This window comes from Petaurus breviceps, unplaced genomic scaffold (genome assembly GCF_028583685.1).
Source record: "Petaurus breviceps papuanus isolate PSGF00001 unplaced genomic scaffold, PetGlider_PUasm1.0 90686, whole genome shotgun sequence".
Classification (NCBI taxonomy): domain Eukaryota; kingdom Metazoa; phylum Chordata; class Mammalia; order Diprotodontia; family Petauridae; genus Petaurus; species Petaurus breviceps.
Window position 1 is genome coordinate 7,673,300 of NW_027187309.1, and position 21,658 is coordinate 7,694,957.

A 21,658-nucleotide genomic window follows, 5' to 3' on the forward strand; every position below is an offset into this window, starting at 1 on the left:
ATCCTTATAGGGACATTTATGTGTGCATTATATAGGAAGTGAAGAAACCACTTATTATTAAATATATTCTACAAAACAGACCAAGAATAAGCACACCAATTCCTGGGCCAAATTCTGTAAGCCATATGAATAATTCAACATCATATTTTATGACTCTCGGTAAAATCCTAAAATTAGAGTCACTTCTGTGCAAATAAAGGTAAAGTCTATAAGATTTGTCTTCAGACCTTCTGTTTGAGGAATGTTCTTCTTTTCTTAGTATGTGCTTTCCTCCATGTCAGATTGCCCTTCCATCACTGCAGTTATTTATTCAAGTCTGACCTCCCTGATGGGACCCAATACTACTGACCTAACAGGGACACATTCACCTCACTTGAGTTTTATCACAATGTTAACTTGTACTCAACAGTAATTTAAAATAATAATAAAATGGTCTCTCTTATTTTCTAATTCATCTTTACCTGTTGATGGCAATTAATGGGTTATGATCTATATACTTTTTCAGGATATCTTGATTAAGCGATTGATTTACCTTTTAACCAGGAATTCCTAGACCCACACAGTCCGAACCAGATGTAAGTATCCAATAACAGTAGAACCCCATGTATTGCTCCCTATCATTTAGAAGATATTATAGAGCTTAGAATATCAGTATACATATATATATATATATATATATATATACATATGTAAGGCTATACTGTCTAATAGAAAATCACATGAGTATCAGTCATCTCAGCAAATAAGAGGGCATTAAAAACCAATCCTACCATAATAGAATTTTTCATGAAAATATTACCTTTATTGAATAAATACCTGCTTTTGACTTATGGTTATATGACTTAAAATATTCATTGAAACAACTCTTAAGTAGCAAAGATGTTTCTGTGATTGTCACACACTTCTGTGTTTGTATGTCAAAAGTCATTAATAACATCCTAGGTGAGTAGGATAAATGTACCATAAAAAATATGATCCACTGCTTTTTATACGTGGGTTAATTTAAGAATTTTTTTTGAAGGGGTCCAAGGGTTTTATTTCTTGTCATTCTGTGGTGGCCTATAAAAATGCCGGCAGACAAAGGAAATAAAGGGGTTAGGGAACATAATTTATGCCTGGCGGTATTTCACAGCATGGTACTTTCTCCAGCATGGCTTCTGGAAACGTTCTCTTGGAAGGGAAGGCTCTGGGCGCACAGCCTGGGCCCGCAGCCTCAGGCCTCCCTGACACTGGACAAACCCTTTCAGATCTTCCAGAAAGATGATGTACTCGCCGTGCTCTAAGGTGATCATTTCGCCTGGAAACGTGTTCTCCACCGCAAGGTCAGCCAGGAAGTTCATCAAGTTATCATACTGGCCCCAGTACAGCGAATTCGTGTTGAGTGTGTAGTTTGTATCCTTCCGGTCAGATTCTCGGGAGGGCTGAAAGCTAACTTCCCGGATGAAGACGACGTCACTTTCTTCCTCCTCTTCCTGTCCAACCTCATCCTTTTGATTGTGGCAGTCCAGCACAAGGGCCTTCTTGGTATCGTCCTTCACAGCCTCCACCACGAAGTTCAGGGTTGGCGTAAATTCAGGCTCTTGCTGTTCTCGGGTAGAAATAACACGTATGGATCAACCATCTAACAAGTCTCTCTGGTGGCTCGCCGTCAAAGATCGGTGGCATACTCTCGCCAGCTAATCTCCAGATTAATTTGGCTTCTGTCCTTCGCACACCCATTTCCCAATTCCCAGACATCTTGGGGAGGGATCTGTGTTTCTGGATTTTCCTCTCTTCTTTAATTTCTTCTGTCAGAAATTCAATAAAGGCCTTTTCCCCCTAGCTGTGGAGCCCTCCGCACGTGCACGAGCGTAGCCGGGCGCGCTCCGGAACGGCTGCAGGAAGCGGGGGCGCGCGACACCGGCCCACTGGCGACTCCTCCCGCCAGGAGGCCCCTGAAAGCTCGGGTGGCGGTGTGGCCACTTTGTGTTGGGAGGGAGGCGGAGGATAGGATCCGGGCCGCGGGGCACAACAGCTGGGGCAGCAGCAGGGCCGTGACCGAGGTCACGCGGAGGGGGGAGGGGGCGAACAAGGATGGAGACCTGAAGGACCAAGAAATCTTTCTTATAGAATTGAATCTAAACAAATTATTTCAGATTAGCCAGATGTATCAGCAATGCCATATTCACAATGCCTATAGAGATTACAAATATGCTGATATAATTATCCATTAGAAAATACGTCATGTTTGCCATATGAGGAAATAAACTAGAAAATTTATTAAGATACCAAAAGACTGAGTCCCAAAACCAGAAAGTGAAAGCCATCAGAGTAGTTATGACATTGGCACAGGTAGATAAAGTAGAAAGCACCCACATTTTCAAGCCTTTAAAACAGAACAGGCTACCTCAGGCAAAGGTCCTCCTCTCCCCACTCACAGCAACCACCCAGCGTCCTGGAAGAGCGCTCCCAGCAGCTCCGGCCCCTGGCAGTCCTCAGCAGGAGTCCTTAGCAGAAAGTCCTTAGCAGTTCTAACTCAAAAAGGGCTTCGCGCTGCCACTGCCTCTGCTGCTGCCGCCATCACCACCACCGCCAGCCACCAAAGGAACGCTAGCTTGGCTTCCGCTTCCTCTTGCTCCGCCCCTTCCTGCTACGTCAGCAAGTCCAACGGGGCATGGAAGATCTTTAAATCCCATAACCCTTACACCAGATTCTCTTTTGGGACAATGTTAGAAGAGTGATTGCTTAGGGTAATGCTGTAGGCATTGTATACTTGGATACCAGCAAGGAATTTGACAACTGTTACTTTTCTTTTATTGTCAAAAGGCATTAAAAAATCAAATTATATAAAGGCACAAGAAAATAGACCCTTCCCTCAAGGTTCACATATTCTACAAAGGATAGTAGATTACAACATGTACCCAGCTAAACGCCAGGTGTACTTAGGCAGAGGAGAGCACAGCAGAGATGTCATAGAAGGCTTTGGGTCAATGGTGGCACCTGTGCTGAGCAGAGATAATGACAAAGTGCCTCTGAAATATGGCAGATGGCTTAGAAACATCAGAATAGTGTGTTTTACCAGGAACAAGATGGAGAGATTTGGGCTCCATTATAGTTCTTACATTTACATAATTTCTTTTTTTAATTTAATTTTAATTTATGGGAAAAAGGCAAGCATTTCCATATCATACTATGATCAAAAAGATGATTGCATATGAAACTGTAAATCTACTAGGTACAAATTGCTGTTCCTTTCAAATATACAACAAAACTGTCATGTAAATTTCTTTATTTCGTTTTCCCCCTACCCTAGAGATGGCTACCATTAGACACAAATAGGTGTACATATATATGTAAAATTTTATGCATATATATGTAAATACATAAAATTATTTGTAAGTATGTATATATGATTATATTTATCAGGTCTTTCTGTGGATGCAGATAGCATCTTTCTTCATATATCCTTTGTAGTTAATTTGGGTATTTATATTAGTCAAAACAACTTTCTCAAAGTCATCTTTAAAACAATATTTCTGTTACTGTTTAGAATGTTCCTTTGGTTCTGTTCATTTCACTCTTCGATATTTCATGCAAGTCTTCTCATGTCTCTTTTTTTCCCTAAAATCATTGAGCTCATCATTTCTTATTGCACAGTAGTATTCTATCACAATCCACCACTACTTGTTCAGGATTTCCACAATTGATGGGCATTCCTGCAATTTCCAGTTCTTTGCCACCACAAAGAGAGTTGTTACAAATATTTCAGAACATATAGGTTCTTTTCATTTTTCCCTAAGCATCTTCAGAAATAGAGCAAATTGTGGTATTACTGGGTCAAAGGGCTCACTCTTCGGGCATAATTCCAAATAGCTCTCCGGCATGGTTGGATTAGTTTATAATTCCACCACCAGTGATTTAGTGTCCTGATTTTTTCCACATCCCCTCCAACATTTGTTAGTTTCTCCTTTTATCATTTTTGTCAGTTTGGTAGGTGTAAAGCGATAGCTCAAGCATTTCTGTAATCGGTAATGATTTAGAGCATTTTTTCCCATATGACTAAAAATTGTTTTGATTTCTTCTTTAGAAAATTACCTATCCATATCCTTTGACTGTTTATCAGTTGGAGTATGACTCATTATATATTTGACAGGGTTCTTTATATATTTTAGATCTGAGACCATTATCTGATAAACTAATTCCCCCTACACCCCCCCCCCAAATTTCTGCTTTCCTTCTGATCTTGGTTACATTTGTTTAATTTGTACCAAGACATTTTAATCCAGTCAAAATGATCCATTTTACAACTACTTTTGCTCTTTATCTTTTATTTATTCATAAATTGTTAACTATCCTTAAGTCTGATAAATTATATTTTGTGTTCTAATTTTCTTGTAAAATGTCTCTGTATATAGGTCATGTGTCCATTTTCTCTTCATCATGATAAATGGTGTAAGATAATGGTATATGCCCAGTTTCTGCCATACTGCTCTCCATTTTTCCCAACAATTTTTACCGAATAATTATTTTCAGAATTATCCCACAATCTAAAAAAAACTTCCTACTATCCTGTTTAATCGTATGGTATCCTAGTGGGATATGCAAACTCATACAACTGTATATAAAGGGGTAGGAAAATAAAACTAATTGCATTCTGACAGACACCTGACATCACTGTGTTAACATACAAGAGCCATTTGAAGGAACTGGGAATGTTTAGCATGGAGAAGAGGAGAATTAGGATAGTATAATGGTAATGTAATTTGAATTTGAAGATCCCTTTGTGTTGGCAAAGGTAGCAGGTACTTAGCATTTAGTGATTGATCAAGCCTCTGTTGGGGAAACAGAAGGTATGAACTCCTGTCTCCTGTTGCTGACATAACAAGAAGGGGTAGGCTGAAACAGGAAGTAGCTAATGCTGTGTATGTAAGAAAAGCCCCAGAGAGCCACAGCCAGAATTTCTTGGAACCAGCATCTGGTGGCAGAACAGCCAAAGAAGAGAGAATCAAGAACTGAGCCAGAATTTCCTGAGACCTTGTGCTAGTGGAGCTTCTTCTGAACAGAAGCCCAGGAGCTCAGAAGCCAGGAACCCAGGAGCCAGGGGCCCAGGAACCCACGTGACAGAGGAGCCCAGGAGCCCAGGAGAAGACTGAGGAAGCATGACCAGGATGCAGGGACTTTATCTGTTTCTGGCTTGGTTGAGCCTTGAATTTCTGGGAGCAGAAATTGTGAAGAATTTGAGATGGACTGGACCCTGTGAACTTCAGTGTGGAGCAAGACCTACCCAGCAAGATGGACAAGGAACTGGGAGCTGTCAGCCATTGAACCCAGGTGACAGTCTGGTGAATCCAGGTAGAATCTGGGACCACGATAGATCCAGGGATAGATCCAAGATAGATCCAGGGAAACTGAGAACCAGTCCCAAGTCAAGATGAAAAGACCTCTCTGTGGGTACTGAGTCATGATGAAATTGTAGTTTACTAGTGACCTAGGGGTGGAGGGTCTGTATTTTCTATTGTACTTAGTGATTAATGATACTTAGTAATTGATTGCTGAATAAGTGACTGATTGAGTTAATCAAGTGTGCCCCATGAGTGGAAGACTTTGAATAAGTGACTGATTGAGTTAACCCTAGTTGCACCATGAGTGGAAGACCTTGACTATTGTACATTGAGATGATTATTCTTTGTTCTAAATATTGTGACCACTTTGTTGAAAAGTATATGGCTATTTTAATGATAAGCTGTTGTGAATACTATATTGTGATTTTCAGTGATAAGTTGTAATATTGCACCTTGATTTTCTGTGAATATTTTGCTTTGCTTTGTTATTAGATAAATAGAGTGTTCACTGTACTGTGTAATTAGAACCTTAAAAGATATTCACAGTAACATTCTTCTGCAAAATTTCTGTGCATGGCATTACAAATAGTTGTCTTCAATTATATTAGAAATAATAATTTGGAAATGATTACATTCGTTTTCCTTGGTCATATAGGACAGAAGCAAGAATAATTTATAATAGTCACAGAGGAAAGATTTTTGACTTAATGGAAGCAAAATCTTCCCAACGATAATATGTATATGAGAAGTATGGGTTGGAGGTGTTGCTTTGCTCACACTCACTGCATGCCTAGGGCAAAAAGAGCCATTCTAAATTTGAATAGGCTGCCCCAAGAGATAGTAATTTTCCCATTACCGGAAGTATTCAAGAACATGTTAGGTTATTATAGATTTAAGATGTCAATGGGGAAAGGGTATCACTAGTTGACTTCTGAGCCTTCTTCCAAATTTGAGATTCTATTGTTTTATTATTTAAACCATGGAGAAATTAGGAATTTTCATCTTCATGTTTGAGTCTAAGATGTAGTTTCTTATTCTAAGTAAGTTATTTTTAATTCTCCTTATTTCATAAGTTGCCATGGTCAATTAATTTCTAATGAAGTGGCCAGACTACTGGGAATGAGAGTCACTGTATGAAGATTAGTTGTTCCTAAATTATCAAATATAGTTTATTATCAAGGCCATCCTAGCCTTTACAGAATGGAAGAAACTGTCAGATTTTGTGCACTAGCAGTATAACCATCGAGAAAGTAGGGTCAGTCACTTTCACAACACAAGGAAACATCAGAGTAAGTTTGTTTGTTTGTTTGTTTGTTTTTGAGGAATATAGAACCACAAACTTGCCTCAGCCTTCTGTGGTACCCTTTTGCTTCTGAAGTGACAGAGATATGACTATCATGAAAATAACTTCAGTTTATACAGTTACTGGTTGCAGAGAATGAGGAGGTAGAGAAATCCTGTGGAAACCTCAATAAACTCCTAAAAATTAATTCACCATATGCTTTGATTCTCAGTTGGAGATTATGGTTGATTTATAAAATTTAAATGAATCCAAAGCCTGGTAGACTACACAGAAGATTAAATCTGTGATAAAATAAATTAAAGTCTCAGATTTGGCAAAAATTATATTTAAATAATGAAATAAATTATATTTTAATTGATAGGGAGTTAATTGTTTTAGATGCAGATACCATTTCTAACTTGGCTGTGTCCAGTCAGAGCACTGCTTAATTACATAAAAATTAATTTGAATGAAAGTGATAAAAAGATATTGTATGCAATGGACTACTCAAAACTAATCTATTTATATAAGCTACTTATACCACAAAGTAGGAAATGGATAGAGAGGACATCAATAATGGTTAAAATAATTTCATGAATAAATTGAATTCATATAAATCATTTGTCATAACAGGTAGTTTGAGAGTATAGAGATGACCTGAGGCAGCAAATATTTGATTTCTTCATCAAGTGGAGATACTGCTATAAAAAGAAAAACAACTTTGGAATATAAACTCATTTATAAAATCTTTCAGAGCCGGATGGTAGATTATTAACCATATTACCTTATAAAACACTGAGAAGCAGCAAAGAGAAAAACCCCGCAAATGTAAAGAAAGTTGGTAAATGACTCAACAAAGCAAAGTCATCCCAAGGGTGCTTAGAATGTAAATTGAATAAAGGTAATGACTACGTTGAAAATGTATGTAAAGATTTTTATAAAAATTTCCATCCCTTATTGATAACAGTGAAGCAGTGACCTTTAAATTCTAACATATCAGTACTAGAGAAACTGGTGACAGAAATAGAAATATACTGAAGAAAACCAATACAGTAAGAGAATTCAGACTAGACCAAATACACACATAGGGGAAGATCAATTCTTAAGGAATAGAGAGAAGGGTGTAAGGTCATCCTCCAACACACACACACACACACACACACCCATCCATCCATAATAATACCTCAAAAATGGTTACCAAGGGAACATCAATGACATTTACTCTATTTGCTTATTTCCTTTCTGCAAAAATGTTTTTGAGAATAATATATGCATGTACATATCAAGTACATCATTGATGAGCATATTAAAGGCGCTTTGGCAAGGTTTCTCCAGTGATGTTACACAGTACACCACACTTTTACCATTTCTCAGTTGAAATGGCACATACTCAATTAGTTACCATCTTCTGAGGAAGAGTGCAATGTGGTTATCATCTCTCTATTTCATAATACTGTCTCTTCAATTCAGTCTCAAATTGTTAGCTTTTTCAGTTAACATAGCATATTCTTAGTTCAAATTGAGCTTGTGGTCCACTAAAATCTCCAAATATATATATCTGTATCCATAGATAGACACAGACAGACAGACAGAGATAGATAGATGATAGATAGATAGATAGATAGATAGATAGATAGATAGATAGATAGATAGATAGAAAGATAGATAGCTATAACTGTTATTTAGGCATTCTTCCTTCTTTTGGGTATAGTTAATTATTTGAATATAATTATAAAAATGTATAGCTAATTCTTCAGTGGATCTCAATTCTAACTTTAAAGAATGCCTTCACAGATTAAATAAAAACCTATACACAACTTACACTTATACAACTTCTCATCTGGTAACAGTCTTCCTCATGTCCTCCCACAAGTATTTCATATAGAGCTTGGTCTGCTGTGTTTGGAGTCACTTTCTAGGACTCATCATTATATGGTTACCAATATTGTTTGCAATTTTTTCCCATGCATTGATTCTTGCTTTTGCTATCACTATTTGAGCTAGCAATCTCTTTCCCTAATTATTAAAATTTTAATGATATAATTTATTCATGTTTGTATGAAATTGTTCATCCAATAAATTATAATCAATCCCACCTTCTATTGCCCTTTAGAAGACCTGGAATTATAATTATTTGAATACTGTGATATTAAAAGATAGGCATATAACAGATTTGGAAGAATTTTTGCTTGTTTCTTTGTTTTAGACCATACTTGTTACTTCATTGTTATATAGCACTCACATTGAGAAAACTACTTCTACTAATATAGATTGACACTTGCTCAGCAGCTTAGGCTTAGAGAGATGCCCCTGACAGTGAAAGGCTAACTGATTTGTACTAGATTCATAAACCAATGTGTCTCAGAGGTGGGACTAAAATCCAGGTTTTTCTGACTCCAAGGTTAACTCTCTCAGCTACTTAACCTTTAGCCTTGCATTAGAAGAGTTTTGCTGAAAAAAGTCTTGGGTTCAGGGAGATACTTGAAGTTCTTAGAATCACTGTACAATTTTCCAAGTGAAACCTATCTTCCTCCACATTTTAAATTCTGTATTGAATTCATTGATAATTGGGAATATCTATCCAAAAGAGGTCTTGGAGGTTATAGTCTGAACAGCAGGTATCATATGTGTTTTAAATATTTTTCTCATAGATATTTAGGCCAAATTCTTGAGGGATTACATTTATCTTCATTATATATCACCTCATTAGAGATCTGACCAAACATTCTATCAGATTAATGAATACATTTTTTAGTATCTTACTGTTATTCATCATGTTAACTATCCATCTTAACTTTATATCATTAGTAAATTTGGTAAGCTTGTCATTTAGGCAATGACCAAGTTCTGATGTCTGTGCTAGTTCACTGAAGATAGTCTTACAAGTTGATATTAACTATTAATTGCTGCTTTTTGTATCTATCCATTTAAAAAGTTCTGAATTCCCTTGAACTATCATCTTTAGAGGTATCAAACACATGGCCTGTAACCGTTTTGCCTTTGTAAACTTGCTAAGGACAGTTGGAGTCAGGTGAAAATGACTTGGAAATGTTTAACAGAATAAATAATATAATTCAACATAGATAATGTTAATTTGTGGTTTTCTAATTCAACATGCAACCTTCTTGGAGCAGTTTCTATTTGAGCTTGACACTACTGACATAGCTCATATCTTTACGTGTTTTTCATAAGAATATCACAGCACAATAGCAAGCAATTGTTTGCTAAAATCAAGGTGAACCATAGCTATAGTGTTGTCCTGATGTTAACAATATTACAGAAAAGAAATTAGATGAACCTGGCATAATCTTTTCCTTATGAATTCATCTTGGTGTTTTGTGATTACATCGTATTTTCTACACAACTGATATTTCTATAATATTTAAATTTTTTCAAATTAACTTATATGTATTATTACACATATTTCTCACAACAATTATATGGAGTAAGTGTATAGGTATTATTTTTTCCCATGTTAATGATGAAGAATCAGAAAATAAATATGGTTAAGCGAGTTGCCCAGGATTACAGAGCTAGAAAGATTGAGAAACAGGCCAAGGCCAATCTTCAAATCCAGGACTCTGGCAGTTTTGCTGCCCTTATTAAGATTCACTAGCCATTCATTCAATAAAATGTTTTTAGAACATAGCAGATATTCAATAAATGGAAGCTGGTTGATGGCCTAATTTATGTACTGTAGTTTTGATGAGAATAGGGATCATGGACACAGGCTTAGATTTATAGGTTCTGTTCAGTATTATTGCAAGAGGTCATTTAGAGCATTTCTTTTATTTTCTTATGGTCCCTTTCAAAGCTCCATCACAGTGGAATTGTAAACAGTGCTTTAGCAAATAAAACTGTTCATTATCCCAGTATCATGACAGGCATTAATCTGATACTGTATTTTGAAAGCACGTGAGGCAGCTACACATTCTCTTCAGAAAAAATACACACACAAGTATATGCATGTATATATGTATGTGTATATCTATTTATCCATCTCTATATCATTTCTTTCATGATGACTTACCTGACCATTCTTTCTCCATATAAAACTTTCTTATAACACAGTATATTTAAATAATAAAAATAAACAAATTAAACATATATGAAAATGCCTGATTCTTTTGTCATCTATTATTTATATATTTCTGTTGAGAGGTTTTCCTGATGTGTTTTAGTCACTACAATGATCAGAGTTCTGAAGGTATTCAATGTTATTCTCCTTTGTGTAGATTATTTTCTTGGTTTTGCTTACTTCGCTTCTTCGTTCATAAAAGCATACCGATTTTTCTAAATTATTCATGTTTGTAAAGGTATAATAATATTCTACTATATTCACATGAAGTGATTTGTTCAGCCATTCCTTTAATCAATAAAGTAATGAATTCTCTTTTATGGAAGGACATATACATATATGTATACATACCAAAAAAAATTCAAAACACAACCTTTTCCAGAAATCTAGGCTACATCATGGTTTAAGCCTATCAGTATCTCTATCTTTTATAGTCCCTGTCAAATTTACTATTTTTAGACTTTGTCTTCTTTGAAAACTTGATGGATTTAAAGTAAAATGTCAGCATTGCTTTGACTTTAAATTTCTCATAGCATTAGGTATTTGGAATGCACACACAGACACAGATACACACACACACACATACACATTCCTGAATGTATACTGAAAACTTGTGTTTCTTCTTTAGAAAACTACCTGTTCATATTATTGAAGCAAAGTACTACCTTAGCCACCTCCAAACTTCAGTTTCAAATCTATAAGATAAGAATACTGATCCCAGGGAAATTAAATAACTTTCTGGGGACCATACAAGTAGTAAATTTTAAATGTGGAATTAGAACTCTCTCCCTCTTCAGAATCAGTATTTTCCCCCCACTTTATTGCTCTCATAGTCTTTTTCCAGACTAAACACTTCTAGTGCCTTCAACTATTATATCAAAGAGCTTGGTCTCTAGGTCATTCACTATTGCAGTTACATTCCACCTTACTAGTTTCATTCTGAAAGTATAGCACCCTCAGGTCATACTACAGTAGAACTATTACCTTCCTCATTCTGCACAACATACTTCTATGAATGAAGCCTAAGACAGAATTAGAATTCTGAATACTTTGTCACAGTGTTGACTTATACTAATCTTGCAAGTTAAACAAAAACCTTAAGTATTTTTCTATTTCTAAAAGAAAATCCTTTGTACTTTGATTATACCTACTAGTTATGTGTTATTTTATAGTTTGACAAAGCATTTTACAACCATTATCTCATTTGATATATACACACTATCTAAGAATCTATATGAGATTTTTTTTTACAGGGTTCTGCATTAAGCTCCAAAATTTGTGAAGTCCACTTTTATGCTCCTTTTTTTTTTTGGTGGAGGATGAAGGGGTCAGGAGCAGCAGGAATCTACCCTGTTTCTATCTTCAGAATACTTCAAGAAAACAAGGACAGGATTATCATAATTCTCTCTAGGTTTTCTCTTTCCTATTTAATGTTAATATTAGATGAAAATGAACTCCAAAATTATGAAAGACTAACACATTAATTCTCATTAATGGGAGTGTAAGTACTTCAATCTCTGCTAAAAAAAAAATAAAAACCAAATAGCCCTTACAGGAGACTAAAATTATCTCCATTATTTTGAGCTGTTTCTAAGTTGTCTGTCCCTTCATTCACATTAAATAAATGAGGATAAAGTAGCTCTCTGAAGCAAAAAGCTGCTACAACTAATCTTGGTCAAGAAATCTAAACTATCATCAATTAATTGATTAATCAATAAGCACTTATTTAGCACTTACTATGTGCCAGACCCTATGCGAAATGTAGGGGATACAAACACACACACACACACACACAAATAAAACAGTCCCTGGCCTTAATGAGTTTACATTTAATAATACAGACAACATATACATATTTAAATATGATGATATTTATATGTGCATATATGTGTATAAGTATATAAGTGTGTATGTATATAAGTGTGTATATCTATATGTGTAGAATATATATACATATATATATGAATGAAAGAATATAAGATCTTTTTGAAAGGGAATGCTCTAGTAGCTGGTGACATATCATAAATGTATCCTCTTTCTCCCTAGTTAAAAAAAAAAGCCATTCAGCTATTCTGCTAATTGGCCAGGTTAAAAGAGACCAGAACAAAAAGGATGTAGAAGGTCATGGAACATGTAGGTGAAATAACTCTTAGGTAGAGTCTTTTCCATTTCTCTATTTTAGAAGAGGAAAATAAGTCTAAGTGACTGCAGACATACATACATTTGTGTCTCTGTTCACATTATTGTTACATATTCCAAGAATATACACCCTTTTTCTCTACAACTTATGAATTCTTAGTTTTCTTATAAAGTCCAAATCACAAGGTACCTTTGCTATGCAGTCTTCACTTATTTCTAAGCAGTAACAACTTCCCTCCCTTTGATCTTATATAGCCCTTTGATCTATAAGTTTTTAATAGGTCAATCATGAAATATTTTCCTCTATGATTATTATTTCTACTATTGATTACATCTTATCATACAGAAGACTATAATGTATACAAAACCAAGTACTCTCATCTTAATTTTAAAATTCCACCACTTCCTAGTAATACTTTGTGTGTAGTTGGAATTTATTGAATATATAAGTAGAGGGACTAGATTTATATTCCTATAGTAACTTCTCCTTCCTTAATAAACTGGTCAGAAGACAAAATAAAAAGGGATACACAGAAGGATAAAATATAATGGTGTCTACAAAATGGCAAATTTCATGTTTTTGAGACTTTTAGACATTTGGCTCAGGGACTTGTTTAGAACAACAAACTGTGAATTGGGACATGGATTCATGGATTGGGACACAAATACACTTGCAAATAAAAACAAACTGATACCTAATTTCACAACTTACAAGATCCTAGAATCACTTGAGAACTTGGAACAATATAGTGATAAGGAGACACATGGAATTTAACCTCATATCTGAATCAGGTCTCTTCTGTAATGCATTTGAGAGATGGAGACCCATCTTCTACTTCAGCTCATGAGTGGTAGCAAAATGTCTAAATGATGAAGCTGTTCATTCTGTATTTGGACTGTCCAAATACTTACTGTGAGGTAAGGCATCTATCTTTGTAACAAGAAAATATATGTTGTCTGACTTCTTTCTTTGTTTTCAATACAGTATAATTAAAAAGTCCTTCCCAGGAAAGGGAACCTTATTCTAAACAATTAAAGGAGAATAGTGAAGAAGTTAGAGACACTTTTCCTATGAAGACCCTTTCCAATAATAAATTGCTAAAGAACCTTTAGTAGTTTGAATTTTGCTCAAGCAAGTTTTAAATGAAATACTTTAATTTTCTCCTTCACATATATGTTTGTCATAATTCTGGGAGGGCAGATGGAGAAGAGAAACATTTTGCATGTGTGTTGGGGGGATTATAAATCTCAAGATAAAACTATTTTCCAAACCCAATAAAGGAAGAAGAGAAAATAAAACATTTGGGTTCCTACATCTTGCTTAAGGGATCAGTGCCAAATGATGATTAGATGAAAAGTGGTTCAGTCCTAGGCATCACTTTACATACATACACACACATACATACTTATGTACACATGTTCATATGTGTGTATATGTACACAAATATACATATATACATACAGTACATATTTTACCTTTTTAGTTGAAAATATGCGAGCATCAGACCTTCTTTTCTTATATATTTAATCAGCTGAGTTACCTTCAGAATATTAATTATTTTCCCACAGATATGTATGTTTCTGGTCCGGAATTCATATCCACTCAAGAAAATATGTACATGACTAAGAATAGTGATTATAGTTTTCACTTTATACAACATCTTATGGTAAGGAAACCTTCACTAAACTCCTTCTCTAACACTCTTATGGCATGGATGTGATCTGAGATTCTAGAAGACTCCCTCAAGTGAAGCAGAAGCTATAATTAATCCTGCCCAACTGAAAAAGCTTCAAGTATGTGCCTAGAAATGTACCATGTGTCTATTTTCTGATGATCTATGATGACATAGACTGTCAGATTGACAGCAGGGTGAAGAATTTTAGAGCAGAGAACTGTCAAAAATTGTCAATTAATTTATAATGGGGTATTTATGTAAGGTGTGTTCATTGGGGATTAGCACCTCTGGTCTGAGGATTTTTTAAACACTTTTTAGAGTTGCACATCAATTTTGGTATACACATTCACCCAAATCTCACTTTTGGCTTCAAGAAGGTGTAACATGCACAATGGCCAAATCCTGATAAACCACCTTGGCAGACAAGCTGAACAAGGTAATTGACAGGCCTCAATCTGGTCAGGAAGTTACAATGTCTGCCCACAGCATGTGAAGATGTTTCCTGAAGGAATGGGCAGATAAGAACAATTTGTTCCAATGTCCAGGAAGGCAATGAAGGGAGGCACAGTGGAGTGCTTAAAGTTTGGTAAGGTATCAAAGATGCCAAGGTCATTCACTATATCCTGGACCATTACCAGTCATTTTGACCTTTATCCTGCCACTGGACTTTGATGACTCAGGAAGAGAGAGTGAGGTTGATGTCAGTGCAACTCTGCCAGATAGCCAATTCACACTCAAGTTGACATCACCCACGATGTTTTTGGTCCTCTTCAGAATTGAAGGATGAGTACAATTTATAGAAAATTTTCAATTTTCACTGGTAGAGAGTAAGCCCATAATAAAGAAATCTAGAGTAGGACCTTTGAAATGTTGAACTATAGTTATGAGATAACTTCAGCTTCTTTGTATCTGCTTTCTCTACTATGGAAAATGTTTTTGTTTTATATTAGGAAGGTTCAGATTTTTTAAAAATACTATTTTCTTTCCCCCTCAATTATGTGTGAAGACGATTTTTAGCATTCAATTTTTACAAGACTTTGAGTTCCAAATTTTTCTTTCTCCCTCCTTCTCCCCCTTCTGAAAATAATAGGCACTTTGATATAGGCTATACATGTGCTGTCATGTAAAATGTATTTCCATATTAATCATGATTGTGAAAGAAGAAACAGATCAAAAGAAAAAACATGAAAAAGAATAAAGTAAGTGGAAAAATATGCTTTGATCTGAATTCAGAGTACATCAATTCTTTATCTGGATAAGGACAATATTTTCCTTTGTGAGTCCTTTGTACTTATCTTGGATTATTGTGTTGCTGTGTAGAGTTGAGTCTCTCAAAGTTGATCATAACACAATGGTGCAGATACCATGTATAATGTTTTCCTGATTCTGCTTATTTCACTTTGAATCAGTTTGTATAAGTCTTGGGAGGTTTTTCTGAACTCTGCCTGTTCATCATTTCTTACTGTACAGTATTTCATTCATATACCACAGCTTCTTCAGTGATTCTCCAATTGATAGGCATCCCCTCAGTTTCCAATATTTTGCCACCACAAAAGATCAGCTATAAATAATTTTTGCACACACAGGCCCTTTTTTAAAAAATAATCTCTTTGACATAGAGATCGATTAGTGGTATTGAGGGATCAAAGTGTACGCACAATTTGTTTGCCATTTAGACATAATTCCAAATTGCCCTCCAGAATGGTTTGATTAGTTCACAACTCCACCAACAATGCATTAGTGTCCCAATTTTTCCACATCATTTCCAGCATTTTTCATTTTCCCTTTTTGTCATATTAGTCAATCTGATAGGAGTGAGGTGGTTCCTCAGGGTTGTTTAATTTGCTTTTTTTCTAATCAAAAGTGATTTAGAGGATGTCTTCATATGCTCATAGATAACTTTGATTTCTTCAGCTAAAAAACTGCCTGTTCATATCCTTTGACCATATATCAGTTGGGGAATGGCTTGTATTCTTATAAATTTGACTCAGTTCTCCATATAATTAAGAAATGAGACCTTTATCAGAGATACTTGCTGTAAAGATTGTTTCCCAGTTTTCTGCTTTCCTTCTAATTTTGGTTGCACTGGCTTACTTGTATAAAAGTTTTTGATTTTAATATGATCAAAATTATCTAGTTACATTTCATAATGCCTGTAACTTACTTAACTTCTCCTTTAAGAATTTGGATACTCAGGGGCAGCTAGGTGACTCAATGAATAGAGCACCAGCCCTGGAGTCAGGAGGACCTGAATTCAAATCATGCCTCAGACACTTAACACTTACTAGCCATGTGTCTTTGGGCAAGTCATTTAACCCCATTTTCCTTGCCCTCCCTCTTCCAAAAAGCAAAAAAATAAAAAAAAAGAATTTGGGTGCTCTATCACTTACCACATATATGTTTAGTATTGATATTGCTTCATTTTCTATGGTATCTATTAAAAAGATGTAGTTTCCATCCTTATCTCTTTTAGTTAGTTCTATTTTTGCTTTTACTTTGTCTGAGATCAGGATTGTTAATCCTGCTTTTTTCTTTTTTCCTTAAGGTAAAGCATAATCAATTTTTTTTCCTGGTGCCCTTATCATTACTAACTCTTTTTTTAAAATTAAATTTTATGTCTATTTTATTTTACATCATTCATTTCCACAAGATCTTGAGTTGCAAATTGTCTCCCCATCTTTCTCCTACCCAACACCCCTAAACAGTGATCCCACTGTATACCCCCTCCCCCAATCTGCTCTCTCCTATATCCTCCCCCAGCTCCCCTCCAACTTTCCAGTAGGGCAAGATGGATCTCTATACCCCAGTGCTTGTATATCTTATTTCCCAGTTGCATGTAAAATAATAATAATAATATATATTTTTAAAAACATTTGATTTTAAAACATTGAATTCCAGATTCTTTCCCTTCCTCCTCATTATTCACCCTTACTAGGAAAATAAGCAATTCAATATAGGTTGTACAGGTGTAGCTATGCAAAACATTTTCACAGTGGATATATTGTGAAAGACTGACTTTATTTCCTTCCATCCTATCCTGACCCCCACTTGTTCTATTCTCTAATTTGACCCTGTCCCTTTTCAAAAGTGTGTGCTTCCATCTTCCCTCCCTCCCCACGCCAACCTGCCCTCCCTTCCATCATCCCTCCTCTCATTCCCTTCCCCCTAACTCTCTCGTAGGGCGAGATACCGTATTTAGTGTGTATGCCATTCCATCCCTAAGTCAAATTCAATGAGAGTAAAATTTACTCATTCCCTTTTGCCTTCCTGTTCTTCCCCTCCATTGTAACAGTTTTCCCTTGCCTCTTTTATATGAGATAATTTACCCTATTCTGTCTCTCCCCATCTCCTCTCATTATATTCCTCTCTCACCTCTCAATTTCACCTTTTAAGAATTACCCATTCCTATTCAATTACTCCTGTGCCCTCTCTCTATGTATACCTGAATACATATATACACATACTTACATATGTATTCATATACCCATATACCCTCCCATATAGAAATATGTGTATATATACAACACATTTGCATTCCCTTCAACTATTCTCATACGGAGAAAAGTTTCATAAATTACAATTATCTTTTTTTCCATGTAGGAATATAAATAGTCTGACTTTGATAAGTTCCTTATGATTTCATTTCCCTGTTTACCTTTTCATACTTCTCTTGCCTCTTGTGTCTGAATGTCACATTTTCTATTCAACTCTGGTTTTTTCATCAAGAATGCTTGAAAGTTCTCTATTTCATTGAATAAATATATTTTCCCCTGAAACATGATACTCAGTTTTGCTGGGTAGGTCATTCTTGCTTTTAATCCCAGTTCCTTTGAGCTCCAGAATATTATATTCCGAGCCCTTTGATCCATCAATGTGGAAGCTGCCAGATCCTGTGTTATCCTGATTGTTTCCACAGTATTCAAATTGTTTCTTCTTGGTTGCTTGAATATTTTCTCCTTGGTCTGGGAATTCCAGAACCCAGCTATAATATTCCTAGGAGATATCAATCTTTATCAAGAGGTGATCAATGGATTCTTTCAACCTCTTTTTTGCCCTCTGGTTCTAAAACATCAGGGTAATTTTCCTTGAGAATTTCTTGAAGGAATATTTCTAGCTTCTTTTTTTGATTATGGCTTTCAAGTAGTCCAATAATTTTAAAATTATCTCTCCTGGATCTTTTTTTCAGGTCAGTGGTTTTCCCAGTGAGATATTTCACATTGCCTTCTATTTTTTATTTGTTTGTATCTGTTTAGTAGTATCTTGATTTCTCATAAAGTCACTGGCTTCCATTTGCTCCAGTCTAAGAAGGAATTATTCTTTTCAATGAGCTTTTGAGATTCTTTTTCCATCTGGCAAATTTGGCTTTTTAAGGCATTCTTCTCCTCATTGCCATTTTGAGCCTCTTTTGCCATTTGAGTTAGTCAACTTTTTAAAGCGTTATTTTCTTCAGTCAGGTTGTTGACTCTTTTCATGATTTTCTTGCATCATTCTCATTTCTCTTCCCAATTTTTCTTCCACATCCCTTATTTGGTTTTCAAAATCCTTCTTAAGCTCCTCTATGTCCTGTAACCGATTCATATTTTCCTTGGAAGCTTTTGGTGCAGAAGTTCTGACTTCATTGTCTTCCTCCTGTTCCATGCTTTGATACTTTTTGTCTCAGAAAAAGGAGTCCAAAGTTAGATTACTGTGCTTCCTTTGCTTGCTCATGTTACCAGTCAATTATTTGACTTTTGAGCTTTTTGCCACAGTTGACCTCTGCTTCCAGAGAGGAGAGCTTTGTCCCAAATTGCTGTGGTTTTCTCAGCTGCTGGAGCTGTTAGTTGGGTACCCTCTCAGAAGCCTCCACTGGCTCTGGCACACTGGTCACACACCCCAGGACCTCCATCCTACATAGCCCTCAAGATCCCAGCAGCTTAAAGCAAGTGCAATTACCCCTCAAAATGGTTGCTTGGTCCTCCTACAGTCTTCAGGCCTGAAGTTCTGAAGCAGTCACATGGTGGTGGCTGACAGGCCTCAGCTGCTTCTCCTAGGGGCAGAGGCCAGACCACAATCCTGGATCCCCTGTTCCCACAAAATCTACTGACATCTCACTTTGTCTTTGGTATTTATTGGTTGATAATTCTGAAAACTGCCACAGCTGCTTGTGATCCAGTCTCTCAAAGTCCCTCCAGCCAGGGCTTAATGTGGCTGCCCTCAGGCTATAACCCTGGGCTCACATGGGGCTTGACTTTGCTCCCAGTGTGCTGCAGTGGACACTTCCTGCTGGCCTGCTAGGCTGTCTTCAGTAGGAGGTTTGTTTCTATCTGTCACTTAGTGGGTTCTATAGCCTTAAAGTTTGTTTAGAGTCATTTTTTATAGGTATTTGAGGTGGTTATTGTGGGGGCTTACAGAGTTTTCCTGCTTCTATGCCTCCATCTTGGCTCCACCCCACTCTAGTTTAATTTTTAAAAATTTTTGTTCTCTTATAATCATTCATTTCTTTCCCCAATTTTTCTTTTCCTTCTCTCATATGATTTTTAAATTCCTTTTTGAGCTCTTCCATGAATTCTTCCTAGACTTGAAACTACTTCCCATTTTTCTTTGGGGTTTTGCCCATATGTGTTTTGACACTGTAGTCTTCTTCTGACTTTGTGTCTTGTTCTTCCCTGTCACCATAATAGTTTTCTATGGTCAGATTCTTTTTTGTTGTTGTTGTTGGTTTTTGTTCATCCTTTTTTAAAAATCTTTTTCCTTTCTTTTAAATTTGAGCTCTATAATTGGGTGAAAGGAGCACTGTTTCAGGTTTCTTGTGCTAATTGCTGCAGGTGTTGACTGTTTGCTTGGTGTTGCACTGATGTTGCTCTGAGGTGCCTTGGGGACTTTCATGTCTGGTACAGTGCTGAGGAGGTGGCTAGTACTGCTGCACGCCATAGGGATCTTCAGCTTACCTAGTACTGACCTGGCATCCGACTGCTCTTATCTGGGGTGTGCTATGACTGATGGAGGTGTTTCATCATTTCAGGGATGCACTGACACACCTGGTGATCTGGCTGCTGGTGGCCGCCTTGTTGGCATCTGCCTGTTTAACCAGAGTTATGCTGTAGCATGTGGAGACCTGGCCACTGAAGGCTGTCTGTTTCTCCAGAGCCATACTGAAGCAGGTTGTGGTTCTCAGATCTGGAGTTTTCCTAGTCCGCTGGCCATGGTTGGAATTTTTAAAAAGAAGATAAAATATAAGTGAAAACCCCAGAAAATTGAAGTGATGTTAAGATCATGTTCATTCATTAGACCTGATCAAAATTTAAGTCAAGTCTTTGAAATAACTTGAAGATATAATCATCGAGCTACTGTCAATAATCTTTGGGCCAAAAAAAAAATAGAAATTAGGGGGGGAAAGGGAGAATGAGGGAGAGAGAGAGAGATTCTTTTAACAATAGGGAAAATATAAATTTCCCTTAAAATGAAAATCTTGATCACTAGAAGCTAGCATGAGATCATTTAGAAATATATCTTTCCCTACTAATCTTATTGCCTTTTTTTCCAAAAAATAATTGATTGGTAGAGTTGAGAAATGCTACAGGAATAATATGGGGTAGCTAGGTGGTACACTAGATAGAGTGTGAGCTTAGAGTCAATAAGACTAGACTTGAGCGCAGTGAGTAAAGCGCCAGCCTGGAGTCAGGAGGACCCGAGTTCGGTTCCAGCCTCAGACAACTAACACCCACACACAAAAAAAAAAAACTAGCTGTGTAGCCTTGGGCAAGTTACTTAACCCCAATTGCCCTCTAAAAAGCAAAAAAAAGGCTAGACTTTAAATCTGACCTTAAATACTAACTAGATGTGTCACTTTGACTTGGTGTGACTTAACTGTTTGCTTCAGGTTCCTTATTTGTAAAATGAGCTGAAGAAGGAAGTGGTTGATAAATCCAGTATCTTTGCCAAGAAAACCTCAAATGGACATATCTAAAGTGACTGTACAATATCATCAACAATGACAGGAATAGTATACATGTATTTTGCAAAAATATTTGAAAGAATCTTCCTTTAGATTCTTTTTCAATAATATGGAGATGTATGATAGCGTACCATGACCTGACTGGACAAGATTGAAGAGATTTTAATTAATAAATCCTTAGCAATTTAGTAAGAGTCTCTCATGTAATAACCTGGGACTCTGTCATTG

At 36.2% G+C, this 21,658-nt stretch overlaps 1 pseudogene; it reads right to left on the bottom strand.

The window, feature by feature from the left end:
* Nucleotides 1-1,109: 1,109 nt before the first annotated feature.
* On the bottom strand, nt 1,110-20,406 carry LOC138144128 (complement component 1 Q subcomponent-binding protein, mitochondrial pseudogene; annotated as a pseudogene).
* Nucleotides 20,407-21,658: the final 1,252 nt, after the last annotated feature.